The 27,311-nt window shown below is 43.3% G+C and overlaps 2 protein-coding genes across 3 annotated transcripts in view; one reads left to right on the top strand and one right to left on the bottom strand.

The window, feature by feature from the left end:
• Nucleotides 1-27,311, top strand: part of OGDH (oxoglutarate dehydrogenase) — a 481,583-nt gene that overhangs the window by 216,268 nt on the left and 238,004 nt on the right. The gene's annotated exons all lie outside the window — the stretch shown is intronic.
• Nucleotides 1-27,311, bottom strand: part of NUDCD3 (NudC domain containing 3) — a 106,692-nt gene that overhangs the window by 56,013 nt on the left and 23,368 nt on the right. The gene's annotated exons all lie outside the window — the stretch shown is intronic.

The following is a 27,311-nucleotide window of genomic DNA, read 5'->3' as shown; positions in this document are numbered from 1 at the left end:
TGCCCCGCCCTTCAGTGGGGCTGGACTTAGTGGCTCTCATGAACAGAGTACAGAGAGGGGACAACAGTCACATGAGCATTGGAGGAACCTGGCCGACCAGCCTCAGCCACATGATCCAAGCAAACATCACAGTAATAATTCATGTTAACATCATGTACCTCCGATGTGACATGATGAGAAAGACAAGACACCTCCGTGGTATTCCTCTCCAAATCCATAGCCCTGAGTCTAATCATAAGAAAACACTACATACACCCAAACTGGGAACATTCTACAACATACCTGGCCTCTTCAAAAGTGTGAACGTCATGAAAATCAAAAAAAGATGGAAACTGCCATAGACTGAAGGTGACGAGAACATAATGCCTAAATGCAAGGTGACTCCTGGACCTAATTCTGGAATAGAAAAGGGACACTAACTAGTGAGAAAACCAGAAAAATTGGAAAAAACAAAAAACAAAAACAAAAACAAAAAGCCTGTGGTCATTATTACTAAATTGACACAGGCTTTTTTTTTTTTTTTTTTTTCAATTTTTCTGGTTTTAGTTAGTTTTCACAAATATACCATGCCAACTAACATTCAAAGAGAGGGAAAGGGGAGGAGTTTTAAGTCTGCAGCTGTGACAATTCAGACCATGGGGTTCAAGCCGGCCCATAGTTTGAATCCTGGGCTTCAGCTCACACTAGGTGTGTTATCTGAGAAAATTCCTCAATCTCATTAAAGCCTCAATTTCCTCATCTATAAAATGGGAACAATAATGATCCCAATTCTTAGCCTGTTGTGAGACTTACGAGCTCTTACCCAGTCTTCTTGCATGTGAGCTCTCTCTCTCACCAACATGAGGCTATCAGTAATACCTGAGTTCACAGTTTCCTTCCCTTGATACTGAATTACAGTCCTAAGCAAAAAGGTTTAGCACCCATTTTCAACTCAAGATTACAGTATTTTTCTCTTTTTCCTCCTTTTCTTCCCATCTCCCATATGCCCCCAGTCCCACCAACTTTGAAAAGCAAATAAAAGTACTTTTCTCTGCATAATTTCCCTGCTGGGTGCCACTGTTCACAGCACTTGATACAGCAAATTCTGGCAATGCTTTCCCATTTGATTTATCTAGAAGGTTGTTATTTACTGCTCCTGCTGTTTTGGGGGCGAAAATGTTAGTGGTCTACCAAGAGGACTTTCCAAAAATAACAAGACATGTTTTCACAACAGTCAGTACGTGGAGGGCACTGTCATGTTGGTTTCTTAGCTTTACTCATAGCATGACAACATTGGATTTTTAGGGATTCTTAGACTAAGCTACTTTGATATGACTAGTGAGGTTGTCTTTTGTTTTCTTGAAGATATTATATCCTGGGAGGACTTTCAGTACCAAGAACCACCCAGTCTTCTAGGGAGAAATGAATTCCATGTTGTCCAATTTTGCTCCCGCCAACAATAGCACCAATTTACTCTTCCTGGAGTATGGAAGCATCAGAAACCCTACATACAGCCCAGTCAAAGACTCCCCATGTCTACCTGCCCTGCCCAGCCTCTGTTCAGTCTCTGGACTCTCTGTGCCACCCTCGCAGTTAGGACTACCCACACTTGGATCCCAGGCTTCAGGTCAGGGCTCCATTGCTAGCCCACACATCAGAGCCGGCCCCACCTGCCACTCAAAGAGTACTGGCCCAGGTACCCTTACTGTTGTAGGTTCCAGGACACAGATGGGAACAACGTGGGACTTACAAACTTGGAGTTAATCAAAAGTGATTAAGTGGCTCTCAGAGCCTCTGGTCAACAGAGAAGGCCCCTGGGAGGAGCTGGACATTCACACAGAACTCTGATAAATGGCAAGACAGGGCCAGCTATGAAGACCACAGAGATGAGCAGCCTAGACTGTGTCCCACACAAACTCCTTGATCCACAGCCACAGCACTGGCTCAGGGCTCATCTTTGCCTCCAACTCACTGTGCCCTTGGGTTCATATCTCCATTTTCACATTTATAAAATTTACAAAATGGGGGCACATGAGTACCTGCCTCAAAGATGTTCCTGGGGTTAATGAGTGAATAGATACAATGCTCAGAACAGTGTACGAACTCAGAGTAAGTGTTAGCTGCAGTCATCACTGTCACCATCATTAATATTTTTACTGATGTAGATTATTAATACAAATAATATTGTTATCATCAAAGAGGAGAAGCTATCTTACTAGCCAAGATCAGCATAGGGCTTTTTAAAACAGAGTTCGGAATTTAATTAAAAAGTGATTGCAAATCACTGCAAGGTTGGAACAGGGACCAATGTTATTTGGTTGTTTTAAAAGGTCAATGCACAGCTGCCACATGGAGAGTAGACTGCAGAATGCCAAAAAGAGTAGTTCCAGGGGCTGTCTGGGGGCACCAGCATGGAGACTGCAGGCAAGCCTGAGGGTGTAAGCACATGCAGGAGATTATGCACCTGGGGGACCCAGGGCAGGGCCAAGGACACTCAGGCTGAATCACTTCAGTTCCAGGAAGGCTGAAGGTGGGAGGGAACAAGTGACAAGATGGAGGCTCACCTCGCCTCATTCATCTTCTGTCTCAGCTCACTCATTCAATCACTTTCCTCTTACCCTCGAGTCTTTAACAAAATTGAACTTCCTCCCTAACTACAAGAGGGGCAGACTCTCCCCTTTTCTTTTTGAGACAGTCTCACTCTTTGGCCCAGGCCGGACTGCAGTGGCACTATCTCGGCTCACTGCAAGCTCCGCCTCCCGGGTTCACACCATTCTCCTGCCTCAGCCTCCCGAGTAGCTGGGACTACAGGTGCCCGCCACCGCGCCTGGCTAATTTTTTTTTTTTTGTATTTTTAGTAGAGACGCGGTTTCACCATGTTAGCCAGGATGGTCTCGATCTCCTGACCTCGTGATCCGCCCACCTTGGCCTCCCGAAGTGCTGGGATTACAGGAGTGAGCCACTGCGCCTGGCCTCCCCTTTTCTTTATAGCATCTTCATACTTAACACCATGACATCAAATGACAACATATTCACACAGAAAGCAGGCATTTTGTTTACTGGTTTATTTATGCTTACTTATGCAACCAAGAGAACCTATATGGCTGTCATGGGAGCCTTACCTTCTAGAAAGAGAACAACCACACCCAGCACAGTTTCTAACACACTCTGCATACAGGTGGGATGAGCTTTGAACACATTCAATATAAAAAAAAACAGAACAGGTAACAGGTAAATGAGACTGCATGCTAATCTTAAAGAAGACATTCCACACTCGTTACCTTTAAATTATCAGCTTTCCCATTACATTAAACGAGATTCAAGTAGCCAAAGTCTGAATTTTGTTTTCAATTTTACAAGAAATCTTTTTTTTTTTCTTTTCTTTTTTCTTTTCTTTTTTTGAGATGGGGTCTCGCTCTGTCGCCCAGGCTGGAGTGCAGTGGCACAATTTTGGCTCACTGCTACCTCCACTTCCTGGGTTTAAGCAATTCTCCTGCCTCAGTCTCCTGAATAGCTGAGATTACGGGCATGCACCATCACACCCAGCTAATTTTTGTATTTTTAGTAGAGATGGGGTTTCGCTATGTTGGCCAGGCTGGTCTCGAACTCCTGGCCTCAAGTGATCCACCTGCCGCAGCCTCCTTCTAAATGCTGGGATTACAGGCGTGACCCACTGTGCCCGGCCCAATTTTACAAGACTTCTAAGAGCTGGCTGCTGTTTAGGCTGAGGTCCTTGACTGTCTAGGTGAAGACCCGGGGCCCAGCTGCTGCTCAGGATGGTGGAGAAGAGACCCCAACTCAGCTCAAGCCCCATCTTCAGTTCTCCCGGGAGGTGGTTTACTGTAAAGTCAGTCTTCTTTATGAGCACCAGCCTCCTCTCATTATACTCTGAAACGCCTGTGTTTGCAAGCAAAAATGTACAACTGGAATTCAAGAGTATAATCTATGAAATTCTCATAAAAGTGAGATTCCAGGTGTGTTCATCTAAGACTAATGCATTTGGATACCTCTCCCCTTCAAAAGAAGCTATCATGTGAAAAGGCTAGAGCTTTTTCTATGAGCAAAACCAGAAGGTCTGCTGTATTGAGAACAGAATTTCTGGAATGAGAAGGCTCAGGCCAGTGCAAGGAGGGATACAGACTCAGGGTCCCTGCCCATCACTTTAACCTTCTCATCTCACAGGTTATCAACAGATGATAAGATAGGAGGCATCCTATCACCTGTTCCTTGGCCTGTAAATCTAAAAAGAGAAAGCCAGAAAAAGTAAAGCAGCCCCTCTGCCCCCCTTCTTTCTGAGAAAGCACCCAGATAATCACAAAGGTTTGCTCCCTCCAAGACTTGTCCACTCCACCCCAGGTGTCCCAGGCCTGGGGACAGGGCAAGGTGGATGTAAAGAACAGAAAGCTTTTCTGGCTGGGAGACAGGGCCCAATCCCTGAGGAGCCTCACACAAGTGCAGCATTTATATACATTTACAAAGAGAAAACCTCAACAAACTCAAGTTCGCTATTTAATAGAATCTTACAATAAGTCCTTTTGGTAAAGCAAAGAATTACTTTGACAGAGCAAAACTCCTCTACTAATTGAACACTTACATAACACCCCAACTTTGACGTTAATTAGCACACACCCACTGTCAGTAATGCTGAGTCCTGTAGGCCTGGGAAAAGCTCCCACTCCCCACTGTGAGACCCTGTGCCATCAATATCACTTTGGTCTCTTGGATCCCCAAGCTCTTCTTACCCACTGATACCTTGCCTCATGCCTCACTCTTCCTTAAAATCAGTCAAACACAAGGACTCACAACTCTTCTTTCAACCAGCCTTCTGTTCAAGCTGCTGCCTTCTTCCTTTTATTCCCAGCGAAACATCTTGAGTCACTTTCTTCCCACCTTACCTTCCAATATGCCCCACTGTGAAATCTCTGCCAATCACATAACCAAACTTCCAAGTATCATAACTAAACTTGCCTTTCTGAATTTCTGTCCATCTGATACCTCCACAACATCTGACATGAATGTCCCACCCTTGGACTACCCAGGCTCTCCCTCTGCTCCACCTCCACCTGTTCTCCCTCTCCTCCAACTCACTGGTTTCCTTTGGCTGACCCTTCCTGCTGCCTGCCCCTCACACTCCAAAGAACACAGCACTATCTCTATATCTTCCACACATACACCCCTGAACTGCAACAGCTGCCTGGTATGTAACCTTTCTACATCCCCTACCTTGTCCACCCTGACTGCTGCCTGTTAACTTTCTGACAAATCTGAGCAAACACTCTTGAGTTAGATAGGTTGCCCCAGTTTCTAAAGATAAGCCCCAATTCTTTAGCATGAATCAGGGTCTTGGCAGGGCAGAGACATGCACAGTGTGGTCCCTGCCAGCCCCATCCCTGTTCACTCCCTTCCCCTAGGAACACAGGAATATCAGCATCCCTTTAATGGTATCATTTCTTTGCATAGGTTACTTCCTCTGACCAGGTGCTTGCCCCTTCTCAACTGCTGACTTCCAATGTCATCTGCCTCACAAGGTCTCTGCAGGTTGCGCCACATCCACAATGACTGTTTTTGGTCTTTTTCCTGTTTGTTTTGTTTTTGGAGGGGAGAAGGGGTGGGTTGTGTGTGTGCACACAGGTGTGCACAGTGGAAGGTGTATCTAGACAGAAATGAACACAACACAAACAGTCACACACACTGCATGGAAATCCGCTACGACAACTTTCAGCTGATGTAAAGCTCTATGAAGCAACGAGTTCTCTAATGAGAAAGTGAAAAACCAAGGCAAAGAGGTTTTACGTGTCTGATTTGTTTAATGCAAGGTACATCTTTCAAGAATTCCAGATAAAGGAGAACCAAAACCAGTACTTAAGGACACAGACTCTGGAGTCAAAAATCCCTGCCCAGCCACTAGTTGGTGATACAACCTTGCGTCTCTAAGCCTCCACTTTGCTCATCAGTAAAGTCAGGGAAACAACACTTCCACTGCAGAAGTAGCGCAGAGCTCAGGTGAGACAACGTATTAGCTGTATCTGACATTACTGCACACTTACCTATGGGTCTATGCCAGTCCAATCATTATCCCCAACTGACACATGAGGCTGGATTATTTAAGTCCTATAGACATCCTTAGCCAAGCCTGTGACCTCTGGGTGTCACAGCTCTCAGCCACAGAGCATATGTGTAGTCATACTCTCACGAGGACAAAATGGGCTTTCCTTGTGACCATCTTGGGGTCTTGGTCAGAGTGTTGCTGTTTTCATTACCTGAGATCCAGCTCAACTTGGAAGAGAATGACCACCCCAGAGAGCAGTAAGTACAACAATCAGTGACAATGCATCATGGGAGCATTCAAGTCAGCTAGCTGAAATCTCTGCAAACAGTACTTTTCCGTTCTCATTAGTTACAAGCTGCCAGGAAATTTTAGCTGTGAACAGAATGAAGACAGGCTGGAGAAACAGTCCTACTATTTATAAAGCCTTGGTGTTAGCCAATTTGATCCTCTTCTGCATATAAATGGGCCAAGATCCTCCAGGCACGCCTGCTCTCAGGGTGGCTGGATGGCAGGCAGGGATGCCCCAAAACCTAAGCCCCAGGCTGGCCAACCAGGTCCTTCCAATGCCCAGGGTGTGACCATGCTTTGTTAGTTTACATCTGACATTTGGGTAGAGGGCTGTCTGCATATCTCACTTCAAGCCATAATAGTCACTTTTTATTGCCTCCCTTAAAAAGTGTTTCAAAGGAGTATTTTTGACTAATGTGTAAATTAGCAATCCCCATACTATTACCCTTTTAACTGGCAGAACTAGATACTCCATCAAACATGATTATATGATTTGACTGAAAATCCAAAAAATAAGTAAATAAAACAATGCCTCAGAAATCCAGCCCAGTTTCTGGCAATGTTCATTACATTTATTTGAGAATTCTCTGTAGTGAATTATATAAAAGTTTTTCAGTAAGTACAGCCACAATGAAACAAATGTCAGATAGTCATTTCTCACAGAGAACATTTACTTGGGCTGCCAAGGAAAAGCAATTAGTTCTTGCCTTAGAAGAGCCTTAACCAAGAGATGCTTCACCATGAGGCCATTTCATTCCCTAGGGGCAGGCCTGGTAGGAGAAGAAGACCTGATACCTATCTGTTAACGCACTTATTGAAGTCCCATCTCAACATGGGATGGTCCGTGCAAGTTTGACAGCCACAACGTTCACCTGACAAAACCAATAGTCTCCAGAGGAAGACATTAAAAATACTTCCTTAAGTGATGAGCCTGAGTAGCCTGCCCCAGGCCAACAAACACTGTAACGAAGGTCTTCTGTAGAAAGTTTCTGTATGTTTCCCATCTACTATGGTTTGAATGTGTCTCCTCCAAAATTCAGGTGTGGAAACTTAATGGCCAATGTGATGGTATTAAGAAGTGATTAGGTTATAAGGGCTCCTCCCCATGACTAGATTAAGGCATTTATTAAAAAGGCTTCACGCAGCATCCAGCTCTCTTCCCCTTCTGTCCCTGTCACCACGTGAGGACACAGCATTCCACCCCTCCAAAGGATACAGCATCAGGCCCATCTTAGAAGCAGAGAGCAGCCCTCACTTGACAACTGAACCTGCCAGAGCCTTTATCTTGGATTTTCCAGCCTCCAGAACTGTAGGAAAATAGAATTTTGTGTAAACACCTGCTCTCAGGTATTCTGTTACAGCAGCCCAGATGAACTGAAACACCATCCTTGCATTAGCCTTCCTCAAAGCCATGGATCTTAGGTGATATCAAGTTCACATGGAAGACAAGAGACATATGACATCAATTAGAAGGGAATAAGAAAAAGGGACAGGCCATCAGCAAGGGGCGCCTCTGCCTGGCCACACAGGGTTGTACACAGAATTGACCACACCCTTGGAAATTGTCATCTCTGGGAAATGGAGGCTCCCGGAGGCTAAAGGAATGGTCCACAGTCACATACCCTAAGTGGCTGAGCCAAATTCTGGCCTCACCCCACTTCTTCAGGCTGTAATGCACCTGTCAGGCCGCTGCCTGCACCCACCACACCTGGTAGCTGAACATAGGCTTCCCCACAGAGTACTCAGCTTCCTGATACTCACTGGCATGACTGTGGTCTACTCCCATGTGCCTTCGGCCTCCACTCTCCTTGGCCTTAATAGGCTTCTCTCATTTCCTTCGCTGCACGGCTGCCTGCCTGTCCCAATTTCAAGAGTCTAGCAGGCAGAAGGTGAAATTAATTCCTGGTCTGTGCAGCACACAGTGAACATGAACAGCAGCAAGTCCTCTAAGAGCCAGGGCAGCCTTTTCATCAGTCTGTCTGTGGTCACTCCTGAGGACCACAGAGGAGATGTGGAGAGTGACTACTGACCCAACCAGAGGCTTTCCACAGAGCCCCCAGAACACCTGCTCAAGGCGCTGGAGAGATAGTAAGTGTGATGTAATTCTGTCTTACACTTAATTCACAAATGATGATGGTATACTTCTCAATGTTGCTGGAACTGAGAGAAGCTTCTTCAGCTTTCCTGATCATCATCCAGAGCCACAGTTAATGTTAACATCAGGGTGAAATAAAACTCCACTTAGATGTGGGAACTGTCTCCACAGAATGATTTAGTCTAAGCTGAGTGACACCTTCCTGAGTCACTGTTCTGCATCAGTAGCCACAAGAACCTACCTCCAGACCCCTGCTCCAGCTCAGGCAGGAAGTTGGACATCGACCACCTGCCACCTCCACTCTCCCACTCCCACTCCAAAAGAATACAGAAAGAGAGAAAAAAAAAAAAAACACTTCATAGGTCTTGCTTCCTAAGGATGTACTCATTTTGTTCAGAATATCAAGGGAAATCACAGTGATAGCATGATTTAGAGCATGTCGGACAAGCAAGAAGGGAAGAAGGTGCCCTGAGCTTGGGCAATGAGGAGAATGGTAGAACTCTTCCTAGAGAAAGGAGGTCAGGAAGCTGGTAGATCTACAGAACATCAGGACAACTAAACTCCAAATTAAACTAGGACCAAACACAGGGAGTGGCAGAGAGCATGGAACAGAGGTCAGAGTGAATCACAGATGTATGGCTTCAGGCTCTGGGAATGGATGAGCTCTCCAAGGGAAAAAACTGCAGAAAAGAAGAAAAGGGCAGATTATAGATACAATCTTGAGAACACCCACGTTTAAGGGGTGGAAGCAAGACAAGCCTAAGAAAGAGGCTGAAAGACTAATCGTTGGGGAGGAAGAGAATCAGGAAAGTACAGAAGCCAAACACATGTGTTTCAATGAAAAGGGACAGTTGATAGCATCAAATATCAGAGAAGATCAATAAAGGGAAACCTAAAGACAAACCACTCACTCTAACCCCAAGGAAGTTGTCCATAGCTTGTGAGAAAGCCACTGTATTCATAAAGGCAGAAATCAAACTGCTGGTGTCAGCTCAAGAGTAGAAGACAAGGACTGGGTGGAACTGAGGACAAAGAAGGAAGGCACAGGGCAAAATGAAAGGGAATAATGTGCTTGACAGGTAACAAAGCAGGAGAAGATTATTGGATACAGGAGGCTTACTATGCAAAGAGGCAGAAGGAAAGAGGCAGAAACATATAAAAGTTTAGTGAAGAAAGTATAGTACTTTCAACAAATGATGCTGGTGTAACCAGACATCCATACACACACAAAAAAGGAACTTCAAGTCATATCTTGCATCATATACTAAAAATAACTTAAAATGAATCACAGACCTAAATATAAAACCTAAAACTATAAAACTTTTAACAGAAAACACACGAGAAAATCTTTGTGACTTCGAGTTAGGCCAAGATTTCCTAGATATGACACCAAAAACATGATCCATAAAAAAAAAACTGATACACTGAACTTCATCAAAATGAAGAACTTCTGCTACTCAAAATGCAATGTGAAGAAAATGAAAAGACAATTCAAAGACTGGGAGAAAATATTTGCAAATTATATATCTGATAAAGTACTCAGATCCAGAATATGCAGAAAGCTCTCAAAATTCAATAATAAGAAAACAACTCAATTTATTTAAAATGGACAAAATATTTCCACTGACACCTCGTCAAAGAAAATATAAAGGGCAACATTATTGCTTATTAGGGAATTGCAAATTCAAACCACAGTGAAATACCACACTGAACCATAAGAATGTCTAATTTTTTTTTTTTTTTTTTTGAGACGGAGTCTTGCTCTATCGCCCAGGCTGGAGTGCAGTGATGCGATCTCAGCTCACTGCAACCTCTACCTCCTGGGGTCAAGAGATTCTCGTGCCTCAGCCTCCCCAGTAGCAGGCTTATAGGCATGTGCCACCACACCCAGCTAATTTTTGTATGTTTAGTAGAGGTGGGGTTTCACCATGTTGGCAAGACTGGTCTCAAACTCCTGACCTCAAATGATCCACCTAACTCGGCCTCCCAAAGTGTTGGGATTACAGGTGTGAGCCACCGCACCCGGCCAAGAATGTCTAAATTTAAAACACCAAATGCTGGCCATGCATACTGGCTCACACCTGTAATCCCAGCACTCTGGGAGGCTGAGGCAGGAGGATCACTTGAGCCCAGGAGTTTGAGACCAGCCTGGGCAAAATAGCAAGACCCTATCTTAAAACAAAAATTTTAATTAAAAAAAAAATAAAACACTAAATGTTAGGATGAAGAGCAACTGGAACTGACACATGCTAGTGGGGATGTAAAGCATACAGTACTCTGGAAAACAATCTGGCACCTGACATATGGAATAGCTATTCTACTCCTAGGTTATTCACCCAGAGAAATGAAGTGTCCATTCACGCAAAGACTTGTACACAAATGGTCATATTTGTTGACCATTTGTGTTCTGCCAAAAGGCAGAAACAACCCAATATTAATCAATAGATGAATAGATAAAAAATAAAAAAGAAATTGATTATTCATATACATAACATGGTTGAACCTAAAAATAATTATCCTGAAAGAAATCAGACTAAAAAGAGTATATACTCTGAATATTTGTACATTCATGTTCACAGCAGCACTGTTTACAATAGCTGAAAGGTGGAAGGAACTCAAATGTCCATCAACGGATGAATGGATAAACAAAATGTAGTATATCCATACGATGGATTATTCAGACTTAAAAAGGAAGGACATTCTATACATGCTACAACATGGATGAACCTTGAAGGCATTATGCTAAGTGAAATAAGCCAGGCACACAGACAAAAATTACTATATGATTCCATTTACATGAGGTACCCCGAGAGTCGGATTCATAGAGACAGAAAGTAGAACTGTGGTTTCCAAAGACTGGGAGCATGGGGAAGGGGAGTCACTGTCTCATGGGTACAGAGTTTCAGTTTGAGAACAGACTTTTAAAAGTCCTGGATCTCAATGGCGATGATGGTTGCATGACAGCGTGAATGTACTTAATGTCACATAGCTGCACGCTTGAAAATGGTTATGATGGTAAATTTTTTTTGTATTTTACTGCAATTTTCAGAAACTAAATAAATATTTAATGTACATACTATATGATTCCATTTATATAATTCTAGGAAATATAATCTATCATGACAGAAAACAAAGCCGTGGTTGCCTAAGGATGGGAATGGAGGTGGAAGGATAGGCAGCAGGAGGGGGTCCGAAGAAACTTCTGGGGGTGATGACTGTTCACTAGCTTGATTGTGGTGATGGTTTCATAGGGGTGTACATACATCAAAACTTATTAAACTGTGTACTTTAAATACATGCAGTTTAGTACATAAGAAAACAAAATGGACTAAGTTGAAAAGAAGGTGGGCAAAGAGGAAGGATAAAAAGAGGAAAGGAAGCCAGAGTTAGTATTTAGTGGTTGACAGAGTCACCTGAGAGAAAAAACAAAACAAAGTATTCACTGTTTGGAATGATCTCATGAATAAAATCAAAGGCCATTTGTGGAGAAAAGTCATCTGTAGAGAAGAAAAAAAATCACAGTCAAGAGAAAGTACCATTGATGAGGGCAAAAATGTCCTCCCTGTGCTACAAGGATGGTGGCTGCCTTGATTCAAAACTAAATACAAACCAGAGTCAAGGGCAGCCCAGGAAGGAGACAGCCCATCCCAAGTCCCAGGGACAAGCAAACAGGAGTTAGAGTCCCAGGGATGGCCAGACACAGTGGCTCACACCTGTAATCCCAGCACTTTGGGAGGCCAAGGCAGGATGATCGCTTGAGCTCAGAAGTTCAAAACCAGTCTAGCCAACATGGCGAAAACCCACCTCTACAAAAATATAAAAGTTAGCTGGGCATGGGGGCCGCACGCCTGTGACCCCAGCTACTTGGGAGGCTGAGGTAAGAGGACTGCTTGAGGCCAGCAGGCTTCAGTGAGCTGAGATCGTGCCATTGCACTCCAGCCTGGCAACAGAGCCCGAGAGTCTCAGAGACAAAAGAGAAGGGACTCCTTTACTCAGTTAATCGGGCAAGGCCAGGGTGTGGACACGCTGAAGACACAGGCCCTCCACCAGGACTATCTCACAGGAGCTTCTCCCTGGGATGGGCATGAATCCCAGGAAGCCAACAAAGCACAGGAGCTGGCTGCAGGCAGACAGGCGCTCGGGATTCTGACTCCATACCTCCTTCTAAATGTTTTTGGGAGAAGAAAAAATGGTCATAAGATCACTCATTTGTGATGAGTGGTTTGATTTAAAATATAATCAAGTCAGAAGTCAGGAAAGGCCATCAGAGTGAGGGACTGGCCTGGCCAGGTGACAAGAACCAGCCATGTGGCTGCTCTGTGACTCAATTAAGAGAGAACTCACACACACAAAAGGTTGATATCACTTGGGCCATAAATGTAAATTCACTAAACTGTAGCTCCTTTGATGTTATGCTTTAAAAGTCCTTTGCACATTGACTTCCTCCATCTTTGCTGTTCTGGGCAATTCTGAGGAAAAGTCAGCTGTTGGATTTCAGGGACATTCTGTTCCCAGCCCAAAAACCTAATTACTGTTATGGAGGCACAGGACAGTTCCACATAACAGCTCAGACGGCTGGGAAGATGTGACTTTAAAAATAAACAACGTTGGCCCGGTGCGGTGGCTCACGCCTGTAATCCCAGCACTTTGGGAAGCTGAGGGGGGCAGATCACCTGAGGTCAGGAGTTTGAGACGAGCCTGGCCAAATGGTGAAACCCCATCTCTACTAAAAATACCAAAATTAGCAAGGCAAGGTGGCACGTGCCTGTAATCCCAGCTACTCAGGAGGCTGAGGCAGGAGAATCACTTGAACTCGGGAAGCAGAGGTTGCAGTGAGCCAAGATTGCGCCACTGCACTCCAGCCTAGGCGACAGAGTGAGACTTCATCTCAAAAAAAAAAAAATAAATAAATAAATAATAATAATAATAATAAATAAACAATGTCCATAGAATCCCATAGTGGTTTCTTTGGAAGATAAGCTATATTGCTAGAAACAAGATTCCAGCCCTAAGGAGAAAGCACTAAATCATTTTTAAGAATTTTTTTCTGGACTTTAATTTCCTGCTCCTATAACTCCGTACATCTAACCCCAAGATGAAGGTTAAAATGGTGTTAAGACTTGGCAGGACCTCTATGGCTTTGAATAGCAGCACATCTATTCAGCAATCACAGATCCAGGTAATATCTGACACAAACAACACAGTAAGCTGCAGGAAAGGTAGGCACACAGGAAAGATGAACGTCACAAGCCAACATGCTGGGATTTTAAAACATCTTTAAATGTAAATAATAAAAGCTTGGCCAGGCATGGTGGCTCACATCTGTAATCCCAGTACTTTGGGAGGCCAAGGGAGTAGGATTGCTTGAGCCCAGGAGTTCAACACCAGCCTGAGCAACATAGGGAGACCCCATCTCGACAAAAATAAAAACATTAGCCGGGTGTGGTGGTGCATGTCTGTGCTTCCAGCTACTTGGGAGGCTGAGATGGGAGGACTGCTTGAGCCCGGGAAGTCAAGGCTGCAGTGAGCTGTGGTTGTGCCATTGCACTCCAACCTGGGCGACAGAGCAAGACCTTGTTTCAAAAAAAATAATAAAGGCTGGGCATGGTGGCTCACGCCTGTAATCCCAGCACTTTGGGAGGCCGAGGCAGGCAGATCACGAGGTTAGGAGATCAAGACCATCCTGGCTAACACGGTGAAACACTGTCTCTACTAAAAATACAAAAAATTAGCTGGGCGTGGTGGCGGACGCCTGTAGTCCCAGCTACTGGGGAGGCTGAGGCAGGAGAATGGTGTGAACCCGTGAGGCGGAGCTTGCAGTGAGCTGAGATCGAGCCACTGCACTCCAGCCTAGGCGACGGAGTGAGACTCTGTCTCAAAAATAAAAATAAAAATAAAAACTCCCATGTCAAAATAGTTTGCAAAGAGCACAAGAATAGAATGATCTCCTGGTCTACCTTCCTACCAATATCAAGTTTGGTCAAATTATTATTAAATGACTGAATTAAAATCCTTTCATCTGCTCTTCATTCATAGCATATAACCACTGAGGCTAACCTCGACCACCTCCGTGAGCTATGCCTGCTGCCTCTGTGACCTGGTCCTCTGGCCACACCCAGTGTCAATCCTTTCAACTGTTTTTCAGCTCAGATTAGACTGAGTCCTTCTCAAAACTTTCTTTTAGGCTGGGCACAGTGGCTCATGCCTATAATCCCAGCACTTTGGGAGGCCAAGGCAGGAGGATCACTTGAGCCCAGGAGTTCAAAACCAGCCTGGGCAACATAATGAGACGCTATCTCCACAAAAAAAAAAAAAAAAATTTTAATTAGCCAGGCACACTGGCATGCACCTGTGATCCCAACTACTCCAGAGGCTCAGGGTAGGAGGATTGCTTAAGCCCAGGAGGTTGAGGCTGCAGTGAGCCAAGATCATGCCATTGCACTCTAGCCTGGGTGACAGAACAGGACCCTGTCTCAAAACACACACACACACACACCCTTTCTTTTAAATCTTTGATTTGGAATACTTAGACTTGCTTTTTTCTTTATCTTATCCTTCTTTACAAGCTCCTCTTCTTAATTGCCCCATAATTATGGACCTCTCCCATCTGAGCATTGACTTCTATCCTTTTCCCTTCAGAGACAGTAACTACCACTTGTAAGATGCTGACTCCCAAATCAAGTTCCAACTTCTGCTTCTCTTCCTCAAATTTCAGACTACATTTCCAACTTTCTGCTGGTCACTTCCACTTACATCTCAGTTATCTCCTAGCTGAAGTCAATCGCATGTTTCTTATGTGCATAAAGAGCAACAATACTTGGCGTGTGTATGGCACTGCACCGGGTCCTTTCTCATCCACAGTTCACATGCTCATCTGTCACCACATCTTATTGGGGATCAGGTTTGTTTTCCTGCAAGGCCTGTAGTCCTCACTTCTTCTTCCCATCACTGCACATCTCCCAACTCACTGCATCCTCCCAGCCAGTCTGGCCCAGGATTGTTACCTCTTCCACAAGCTCCTCACACAAAACCTTTCCCTCTTTCCCTCCATGCCCAATCCTTCAGGCATGTGTGTGAGAAACTGTGTGTGTACATATGTGTGACAGCTCATGTGAGTATGCATTGAGAGTGTGCGTGACAGCGCAAGTGTGTGAGTGCATGTGAGTGTGCATTAGTGCAGGTAAATGTCAGTATAAGAACACATGTGTAAGAGCACATGAGAGCATGTGTCTACCTGCTCAGAACAATGACACAACTTTGCAGCCTTGAAACAAGTAAAGAATATTGCTTAAAAAACAACAATAACAATCACTTCCAGAAAACAAAAAAAGAGCTTTTAGAAACTAATAATGATAGCAAAGAAAAAAAACCTCAACACCAGGATTAGAGAACACAGTCGAGGAAGTCATGTGTGGGTTTTCCCCACAAAAAGAATAAAAAGTCAGAGACACAGGATACAGGAAAAAAAAATTAGAAACATGAAACTAGTGATCAAATATCTGAATAACTGAAGAACTAGAGAACAAAGAAAATAAAGGAAAGCAAATAACCAGAAAGAATTTAAGGAAATTTCTTAAATTCTGATATGAAAGACATGAATCTTCAGCTTTAAAGGCCCAGCAAGTACCAGCACAAGGTTAAACTCGAGCAAACTCCTTGTTCTACTCTTTCCCCACTTCTCACTATTGCACTTGACTTGTCATATCAAAAGCACAATCAGGGTCAGGCATCGTGGCCCACACCTATAATCTGAACACTTTAAGAGGCCAAGATGGGAGGACGGCTTGAACCCAGGAGTTCGAGACCAGCCTAGGCAACATATCAAGGCCTCATCTCTACTTTAGCTAGGCATGGTAGCACATGCCTATGGTCCCAGCTCCTCAGGGGACTGAGGTGAGAGGACTGCTTGAGCCCAGGAGGTCGAGGCTACAGTGAGCCATGATCGCACCACTGCTATACAGCCTGCGTGATAGAGCAAGACCAGTCTAAAAAAAAAAAAAAAAAAAAAAAAAGTATTACATCAACTTCCTAAGGGTCAAACTGTAAGCTAGAAGAAAATGGAGGAATGCAGGGAATATTTCCAACCTTAAGTTCTACAGATTCAAACTATCAATCCAACATAAAGATAGAAAAAAAGCATTTTCAGGCACGTGGCAGGGTAACAAGCTCATCCTGGTTTGTCCAGGATTTTCCTGGCTTCAGCAGCATTAGTCCCACATCCTGGGAATTCCCTCAGTCCTAGGTAAACTATTTACCCAGATATAACCTGGTTAAAAAAAAAAAAAAACCTAAAACTCACATGTCCCAATAATCTCTCAATCCCAGGCAAATCAAGGAAGTTGGTAACCCTTGATGAGGTCTCAAAAACTTTCTGTGTCATGGTCACTTTCTAGCGAGGTTACTAGAGGATTCTGTCAACTGAATCATGAGATTTAACAAAAAGTAAGGACTGTAGCTCACATCATCCTCAATGGTGAAACACTAGACATTTTCCCTGATGAATGGAATAAGACGAGGATGCCTACTCTCACTATTTCTATTCAACATTGTACTAGAAGTTCTAGCCAGGGGAGTTAGGCAAGAAAATAAATAAATAGTATCCAGATGAGAAGAAAAAAGTAAAATTATCTGTTTGAAGATGAAAAGATCTTGTATATAGAAAATCCTAAGGAATCCACTAAAAACTATGCATTAATAAACAAATTTAGCAAAGTTGCAGGTTATAAGATCACTATACAAAAATCAATTGTATTCCTATAAACTAGCAATGAACAATCTGAAAATGAAATTAAGAAATATTCCATCTACAATAGACTCAAAAAATACTAAAATACTTAGGAATACGTGTTTTAAACTACGAAACTAATGGGAAAACATATTTGTAAATTATATATGTAATATGGGACTTGTATCTAGACTATATAAAGATGGTTAAAGAGTTTGAATAGTTATTTCTCCAAAGATACACAAATAGACAATAAGGCACATGAAAAAATACACATTTTTAGTTACTAGAAAATGCAAATGGAAACTACAATGAGATCCCACTTCATACCCACTAGAATAGCCATAATCAAAAAAAAATAGATGATAACAAGTTTTGGCAAGGATGTGAAGGAACTGGAATCCCCATAGATTGCTGGTGTACAATGGTGGAACTGCTTTGGAAAACAGCCTGGCACTTCCTCAAAAGGTTAAACATACAGTTTAACAGGACCCAGCATTTACACTCCTAAGTATATACCTAAGACAAATGAACATATATGTCTACACAAAAGCTTGTACACAAATGTTCATAGCACTATTCCTCATAATAACAATCCAACTGCCCACCAACCAATGAATAAACAAAATGAAGTATGTCCATACAATAAAATATTATTCTGTCAATAAAAGGAACGAAGTACTGATACATGCTACAACATGGATGAATCCTGAAAACACTCCATTAAGTGAGAAAAGCCAGACACAAAGGCCACATAATGTATGATTCCATTTATATGAAATGTCAGAATTGGCAAATCTACAAAGGCAAAGTAGACTGGTAATTGCCTAGGGCTGGGAGGTTTGAGAGAAAATGAGGAGTGAATGCTAATGCATACAAAGTTCTTTTTCAGGTAATAAAAATGTTCTGGGGCCAGGCGTGGTGGCTCACACCTGTAAGCTCAGCACTTTGGGAGGCTGATGCAGGTGGATCACCTGAGGTCAGAAGTTTGTGACTAGCCTGACCAACATGGTGAAACCCCGTCTCTACTAAATACAAAAAATTAGCCAGGCATAGTGAGCATGCCTGTAATTCCAGCTACTTGGGAGGCTGAGGCAGCAGAATCACTTGAACCTGGGAGGTGGAGGTTGCAGTGAGCCGAGATTATGAAATTGCACTCCAGCCTGCGCAACAAGAGCGAAACTCCATCTTGGGAAAAAAAAAAAAAAAAAAGTTCTGGAATTAGATAATAGCAGTAGTTACACAACCTTGTAAATATATGAAAAACACTGAATTGTACATGTTAAAGTACAAATTTTAAGATACGTGAACTATATCTCAAGTTTTTAAAACCGTACGTGTATCTGGTGTGGTGTGCCATGTATACTTGGTGTGATGTGTGTGCATGCATACAAGCATGTGTATGAGCCTGGAGAAAGGTGTGCAAGGACACATCTCAGTATACTGACACTGGCTGCAGGATTAGAAAGGGGGAGTGCTGTGTGTGTGTGTGTGTGTGTGTGTGTGTGTGTGTGTGTGTGTGTGTGGTGATGTGTATGCATGCATACAAGCATGTGTATGCGCCTGGAGAAAGGTGTGCAAGGACATCTCACAGTATATTGACACTGGCTGCAGGATTATAAAGAAGAAATTCCTTTCAACACTGTTGTGTTGTTTTGGGAGTATTATTAGTTTTGGAGTTTTAAAAATTTATTCCCAAGTTTTTTTTTATATATATATTCTATTGTAGATGGATTTTTCTTAATTTTCTTTTTCTTTTTTTTTTTTTTTTTTTGAGACAGGGCCTCACTTGGTTGCCCAGGCTGAGTGCGGTGGCACAATCATGGCCCACTATAGCCTCGACCCACAGGGCTCAAGCAATTCTCCCACCTCGGCCCCCTGAATAGCTGGGACTATAGGCACGCACCACCACGCCTGGCTAATTTTTCAAGACGGGATCTCACTATGTTACCCAGGCTGGTCTGGAACTCCTGGGCTCATGCAATCCTTTTGCCTCGGCCTCTCGAAGTGTTGGGATTACAGGAATAAGCCACCACGCCTAGCCCTGTGGTCATGTATTTTCTAATATTATAATTGTCTAATAAAGAACTAGCAAATATAATTGTTTTAATCAGAAGAAAATTGAATAAGGTAATAACAGTGATAGAAATGGATAATTCTATTTTCCAAATTTTCCAAATTACTTTTGTAATTAATTAAACAACTGCTTTCCTAACTGTCACATAACTATAACATATGGTGGAGAAGGAGATACCATTGCTAAAAGCAACACAAACGTTAACTGTATGGCTATTAATGGAACTGAGGACACATGAGATTTGTGTATAATTCTTGAGGGCAACTTTCTGTAACTGAATTTAATGAGAGAAAAAAGGAAGCCACCAACAATAGAATGATATGCTTCCTTTTAACAGGAAAATTTAATGAGAACAAAACTGATCATACTCTTCAAGTTAATATGCAATTTTAACATAATATCAATTAAAGTCCCCAAGTGGTATAATACAAAACTTGATCAAGTCACAGTGGAATTCATTTTAAAGAAATCAAACAATATTAAAGAACAGTCTTGAGCCCTTTAGTAGACAATGGAATGGTATATTTAGCCTACAACATTAAAGCAAAGAGAAATTTCTAAAATCTAACATAAAGAAAATCACTGAAGGCAATATCGATGTGGTAAAATCCCCACACTAAATTCAGTGAATCAACTGATAGAAGAAAAGCAGTGAATAAGAAAATGTGAGGATTTGTAAAACTCTACAGAAGGATAATATCCAGACTCCCATCAATGAGTAAGTGGAGTTAATGAGTTAACAAAGTAGGAAATACCAACAGTAAATCACTGTGTAGGAAATGTAATCTTTCTATAAATAAAGAAATGCAAAGTAAACTATAAGGTATCATCATAACTGTTTAACTAAAATTTTAAAACATATTTCTTACCTGGTATGACTAAGTATGGCCTGCCCTAGGAAGGAAAGCGTAGAAGGCCATTATGAACATGCTCTACTGCATTAGCAGGAAGTGGGCAGCTACCACAAGACTCCAAATAGTATGCCAGACTCTATCACGTGCCCTTTTTAAAAACCCACCAGCATATATAATACTTACCAACACCAAAACTAGACTAACCAAGAAAAAAAAATTTACCACTGACTACATCTGGGGTTTTAAGCCACCTAAGGTTCTAAACCTATTTATGTCACTATTTCCCCTCAAAAAAATAAACAGCTATCTCAAAAACGTAATATGAAGATATGAATGAAATTAAGATGAAAAGGATAGGATGCTTTAATCTGGGGGGAAAGAAAGAGAAAACAAAAGTTTAAACCCTGGATCCAGTACTAACTCTAACCTATACTAAATTTCACAAATACTACAAAACATTACTCCAAATGAATTAACTCTACACTAGTCAACACCAGGCAAAAACGCTTTTTTGCAAAATCTGCATTAAAGGATTTTAGTTTTCCTCCATTGGAAAATCTTTCATTATTTTTAAAAACGTATTTGAACTGTGTAATAATTCTTTTCTCCTACCACATATCCTAGGTGGTCCTAGACAACAGGCCTAAAAACCCGACGGGTTCAACTCTGCTTATCTCAAAACGCTCCTTCAAGACTATACCCCTCCCAAGGGGATTCTCTGGACACAACTCAAATGCTTTCTTCTATCTCCTTGCCTTCCAGGAATCCCTTCCTCCCTTCTCCTGGCTTCTTTGGCCCTGCACCCATGAAGGCCAGCACAGGCATCACCTTCTCCAGGAAGTATTTCTGACATTCCAGAAAATGGGTCTGGACCCTTCCTCTGCATTCATCACATGGGATTGCAACAGTTTCTCCAAGCTCCCCCTAAACTGTGAGCCCCTTCAGCATCTCCCACTCTATATGTCTGACTGCTAGAACAGAGCCTGAAACATCATAGAAGGTATGCCACATATACATGGAATGGGAGGATAGAAGGGCAAGCTGCATATGAAGAGAAGTCTTCTCTAAAAATCAGTGTGATCTGCAACAGGAAAAGGCTGTCTCCCTGTGGGGGGAGGCACACTCATAAAGACTAAATCATTTCCTGCCTGTTAGGGATGCTATGGCAAGGACAGAAAAGCTACCATGATTGAGTCAGCCGCAGACACATGGTACAATCTGACCTATACCATTGAAAGTGAAGGAGCCTTTGAAGAAGCACCAAAGAGAGAGAGAAAGGAGTCTTTCAACAGCCATGTGACATGCAGTATGGCCACACCTCAGCCATAATGGTTGAAAGGGGGAGGAAACAAAGAAATAGAAAGTTTGGGATCCGGGCCCTAACCCAGACTGTGTGAAAGCTCATTTTCTCGAATGTCAGAAATGCTTCCTAGAGAAGGTGGTGCCTGTGCTGGCCTTCATGGGTGCAGGGCCACAGAAGCCAAGGAGAAGGGAGGAAGGGGTCCTGGAAGGCAAGGAGGTGGACCATGTGAAAGCTGTCCACAGTTGGGATGGACACAGTTGGGATGGGACAGTGTTCAAGTGCCTGGCTCCGTGGTAAACAAAATCAGGGCTCACATGATTCAGGTGCATAGGCAGGTGGTCCCTGAACCCAGGTAGTCTCCCCAAGAGATGTTCTGAGGCAGTCTACAAATATAGCACATGCAAAGCATATTATCAAACTCAGAGGCCTTCCACTGCTCTGAGATAGGAATTATCAGGGACATGTGCACACACACACTCTCTCTCTCTCATATATACACACATACAGAAAGAGAAAAAGAAATGTGTATTACCTCTCTATCTTTAAGAATATTTAAGGTAACTTTAGTCAAGGAGCTGGGTACATTTTGCTTATAAACAACATTTCATGAATTGCTATGAAATTTTATAGAAGCCTAATTTCCAGGGTTCCAGTTACAGTTACTGAACAAATGTAACCATAATGTGTGCCACTAGCATCTCAACCACATAATTACCCAGAAAAAATTAACAGATACACAACTTATACTCTAAAATCCCCTAATAACCACATGTTCAGAAAATGTTCCTAAATGGGAAAACACTGACCAATATTATTAGCTTAACTTTTCAGGGAATAAAGAAATTATAAAGCAGATTATTCCAACTTTTCAAATATGAATGAAAACAGAAAACTCCTACTTGATCAGTAGCTCTCAAAGGGAGGGTAGGCCCTGCCTCCTGGGAGTTTGGGAGTGTGTGGGCAGCGTTAGGTGTCCTTGGGGCAGTCAATGGGCACTGTCCCCTGCCCTGCACTACCTTCACACATCCCATTAGACATGCAGGTAGACAGAAGCTGTTTAACATTCATCTGAGCCTGTAACCTAACTCAATTTTAGATAAAAACCCAAATAATTTTTTGCATGTTTTTATTATATCGTGAATTTTCCAGGAATACAACATGTCTGATTCTGGCCTTTACTAAAATGTAATTTGCCTTTTTGAAAATACTCATCACCAAAGCAACACGGCCTGTGTATTTTGGGTTACCAATCAAGACACACCCAGGGTGTGTGTGTGTGTGTGTGTGTGTGTGTGTGTGTGTGTGTGTGTGTGTGTGTGTGTGTGTGTGTGTGTGTGTGTGTGTGTGTGTGTGTGTGTGTGTGTGTGTACACAAAGATACAAGAGATTTATAGTATCTTTTGCATTGTATGAGTGTGTGTGTGTGTGTGTGTGTGTGTGTGTGTGTGTGTGTACACAAAGATACAAGAGATTTATAGTATCTTTTGCATTGTATGAGTGCCCGTGGCCCTCATGAGATAGCTGCTGGCACTGAATATAGACACTAAGCAAAGGCTACATGTGCAGCCTGGGTGTGTCTTGATCCCGATAGGATCAGGAGGCAGAGATACCCAGAAACCCTAGCCCGCTCTAGTTTGTCTTTGTGAGTATCAAGGGACAATGCGGTTAGGGTATAACAATGGAATGACCTCCTGTCCCTCCCCCAAAACACAGATGTAACTCCACTCACTTGAACCCAAGTGGCATTGAACCCGGAGAGAAGGAGAGTTGGACACTTGGTTTGGGAGGACAAGCTGGTGACACCCACAGAGGGCACGGAGCCTGCCATCCCTGAGAACTAGCAGCTGATACAGTCCATGCCCAGCCAAGCCACCAACAATGTCTAGAGACCAATTTTGGAAAACTGATGCAGCATCCAGACAGGCTAACAGGAACCTCAAATTTAAAAGTTAATACACAGCTGAGTATCCCCAAACCCTGAGAAAAGGGCAACAAATTCCACACCTAAAGAAGTGATGCTGCAGAACACAGAGTTAGTAAAGACACAGGACTTAAAAACAGGCACAATCAACAGCCTCCAAGTGGTGTGAGAGGATATTACACTCATAAGAATCAACAAGCGATCTTAAACATTAAAAACTGGAATCACTAAATTAAAATAAATAAATAAAAGGTGAGCCCAAGAACAATTGTTATCTCTGGGAGAATACTGGGCTTGAGGGATGATCAAAGGGGTCTTGAGTTTTATCTATTTACAAAAGGAATGTATTTTTACTAAATAAAAAAAAATCAACGGATATTTTCAAAGAAATATATTTTCTGGATGAAATGGGAATTTAGTACTTCTACAACTTCACAAGCAGTATGAGGGACCAAAAGAATCATTTCCTGGCCGGGCACAGTGGCTCACGCCTGTGATCCCAGCACTTTGGGAGGCTGCGGCAGGTGGATCATCTGAGGTTAGGAGTTCGAGACCAGCCTGACCAATATGGTGAAACCCCGTCTCTACTAAAAATACAAAAATTAGCCAGGCATGGTGGTGCACGCCTGTAGTCCCAGCTACTTGGGAGGCTGAGACAGGAGAATTGCTTGAACCCGAGAGGAAGAGGTTGCAGTGAGCCAAGATCATGCCACTGCACTCCAGCCTGGGTTAAAGGGCAAGACCCCATCTCAAAAAAAAAAAAAAAGAAAAGAAAACGAAGCAAGAATCGTTTCCCAAATTAACTTCCTCCAAATAACAGTCCCTCAAAGTGACAGCAGGCCAACTAGAAAGAAAAAGAGCTCCACAGTCCCATTAATTTGAGTTAAGTTACGTTTTTTTCATTTCAGGGCCTCTGGGTTAGAACACAATATAGCCCAGACAAATCATACACCCATGTCTCAGAAAACATCAGGCAGAGAAATGTACCTTGACTAGATTAACAATTTTTTTTTTTTTTTGGTGGAGTCTTGCTGTGTCACCCAGTGCAATGGCACAATCTCAGCTCATTGCAACCTCCACCTCTCGGACTCAAGCAATCCTCCCACCTCAGCCTCCCGAGTAGCTGGGATTACAGGCATGTACCACCACACCCAGCTAATTTTTGTATTTTTAGTAGAGACAGGGTTTCACCACATCGGCCAGGCTGGTCTCGAGCTTTTGGCCTCAAGTAATCTGCCCGCCTTGGCCTCCCAAAGGGCTAGGATTACAGATGTAAGCCACCATGCCCGGCCCACCAAATCTTTACATAAGCTTTAATTTTTTCTTATTCTATGGACCAATACCCTTTTAGAAGGAGCGTTATCCCCATTCCGGCTTTTAGATTAAGACACCGAACAACACTGGCATTTAGTACAGAATCTCAACCCTCTTTTCCTTATTCTAAATTCCCTCCTCTTACAGTGCCAAAAACAATAACCCACATCCATCCCGGGGGCCAAGCCCAGGGCAGGGCTCAGGAAGTGGCAGGGGAGCAGAAGGGCCCAAACAAAGGTGGAAGCAGAAGCTGACACCTGTGCTCTGCCCCACCTCAGCAGCACCAGTTCAAACACATACGCTTTGCTCTCCGCCCTATGCCCTAGACCCCACACGAGCATGGGACATCCCCAGGACATTTCCAGAGAGCATTTTAAATTTCCTTAATCTTAGTGTTTTTTACATGTATTTTCTAATTTTCCTCTATATTACTATAAAGAAACTTACAGTGATTTTAAAAATCTCACAGTCATCTCACATCATTCTCCCGTAATTCCACCAGAAATGAGGCTGAGAGAATACACAGACAGCCACAGCACAGTTCACACAGTAAAACATCAACACCTTAAGGCCTGTCCACATGAAGTGGGAAACTTCTGAACAGCCGTTAGAGAACACAGCAGACACCCACTGAGACTGATGTGGATGAGCAGTGTATACAGCCACTATCATCTGTGGAAAGGTTAAAATTGAAAAAGTAGAGAATGTGGGACATTAATCGTGGAGGCCATGGGCACAGGGAGAACTCTCTGCACTTCCTGCTCAATTTTGCTGTGAACCTAAAGTCAGTCTAAAAATAAACTGTATTAACCAAAAAAGAAAAAAGTAAGAAGACAGGCATAGATAAGTATGCTTGTATTTTCATAGAATATCTCCTAACCGGTACACCAGATGCTGGTAACAGCAGCCACTTAGGGTAGAGTGGATAAACACAGTCACCTCTCTGTGTAGAGCAGAACAGAGCCACAGACAGGGCCGTGAGTGAGAAGACCACCAAAGTTCCACAATACACCCTCCCGTACTTCTCAAATTGCTTTTGATATATGCATACAGCATTTTTCAAAACACCAGTTAAAAAAAAAAGAAAAACTTTTAAGGAAAAATAGGAAGTTCCAGGGTAAAAGGGGTACAAGAGAGTCAAATCTAAAAACTAGAGCAGCAAAATCACAGATGCTTGGCCCCAAAGATACAAAGCTGACCTCGTGAATGCATACTTTTGGGAAAGAAATGACCAGTGAACCCAGGACCATGGAAGCCTGGGTGGCACAGCCACCCCACATGAGACATCTTAGTGGTATAAGCCAGATGCTTGCTGCCAGGAGCCAGCACTGCACCAATGTAAAGCTCATAATGCCACCTAGAAGCAGGGACAGCCACCCCAGGGCCAACTTGAGAAGGAAAAAAGCTAAAAAACAAGGGAAAAGTTGAAGAATCCTCATCCCATCCCGAGTCACCCTAAATTGGAAAATACTCAGCAGACACAAAAAGCCCCTCAAGAGGACACTGCCAACCCACTCGGGCAAGGGATCATACCCATATGCCCTGAACACTTCTGGGGCCACCATGCCTGGTTTCCTTTCTTATTCAGAGCCCAGGGAGGTATGTACATGGGGTTTATTGCTTGTTTTCCTTGGAGGGAGAAACGGTTTTCTGTTTTTCTTACTTAAGACCCAGTACAGTCAGCAGGGCCCTAAAGGCCTCAGGAAGGAGGTTGCTAGTCACCACACCAATCTGTGAAGTGCTCATCCTGCCAGCCACTCTGGTACCAGGCTCAGCCATGTGGTTCTGGGCTCAGCCATGCTGCCTTCAAAAATCAGGGGAAACAAAAGGTCTGGAAGTTTGTTCTCCTAGGAGAACTTGAGCATCCAAAGTGACATTTCTCCTGCTTTATTCAGCTTTTCACTAGGGACATTTGGATAATGCTAAGTGTTTTCTAGGTCACAGCTAGTCCTACCTACCCACTTATTGGGAAGCTCTAGCAGCAGCAGAATAGAAAGCTCTGGGTGAGCCTGCAAAGCAGGAGGCATGCTAGTGGGCAGGAGGGAGAAAGTGTGCAAACACCCCTGCTTCCCATGAACCGCTAGGTCACAAAGCCCCACCAGGTGAGGGAACGTGTAACCCACTCAGACTGCTGTTTCAGACTCTGCTATGCGGGTCATGGGAAGAGAGCACTGGCCCTCCTTGGGAGAAGATTCTGGTCCAAATCTATGGTGTGGCTCAGCTATCAGCAGTGAAGACTGAGGGGCACTGGCTGGTTTCTTTCCCCACATTCACCCTAACCAGCCCCCTGTGGTGAAGAATGTTGGGTGTCACTTCCTCCAGCCTCTGCAGGGCAGAGTGTGCTGCTATTACAGGGCCTCCTGAACCAGCATCTCACCCCTACTGAAGAATGGGTCAATAAAGATAGAAAAGTTATGACAGAAAAGGAGGGAAGGAAGGACAGTTCCTTCCAATGGTCCTCACAATAATACCACCCACAGAGATCGGTGTGAAATTTTGCTTTCAGAAGCAGAATGTGCCCAGACAGAATCAGAACTGCTCATTTAACATGGGAACGGCGAAGCGCCCACTCCAAAACTTCTGCTAGTGGGTGGCCAGAAAGGAGCCATCCTCTCTCCCTTCCTGACTCAAATTGTACAACTGCTCAAGGGAAGAAAGAGAGGCCAGAGGTTCCTCTGCATCAGCCAGAGGCCGATCACCCTGATCC

Source organism: Pongo pygmaeus, chromosome 6 (genome assembly GCF_028885625.2).
Source record: "Pongo pygmaeus isolate AG05252 chromosome 6, NHGRI_mPonPyg2-v2.0_pri, whole genome shotgun sequence".
NCBI classification, from domain to species: domain Eukaryota; kingdom Metazoa; phylum Chordata; class Mammalia; order Primates; family Hominidae; genus Pongo; species Pongo pygmaeus.
The sequence above is the reverse complement of the archived record's forward strand: the minus strand, read 5'-3'. Positions and strand labels throughout refer to the sequence as shown.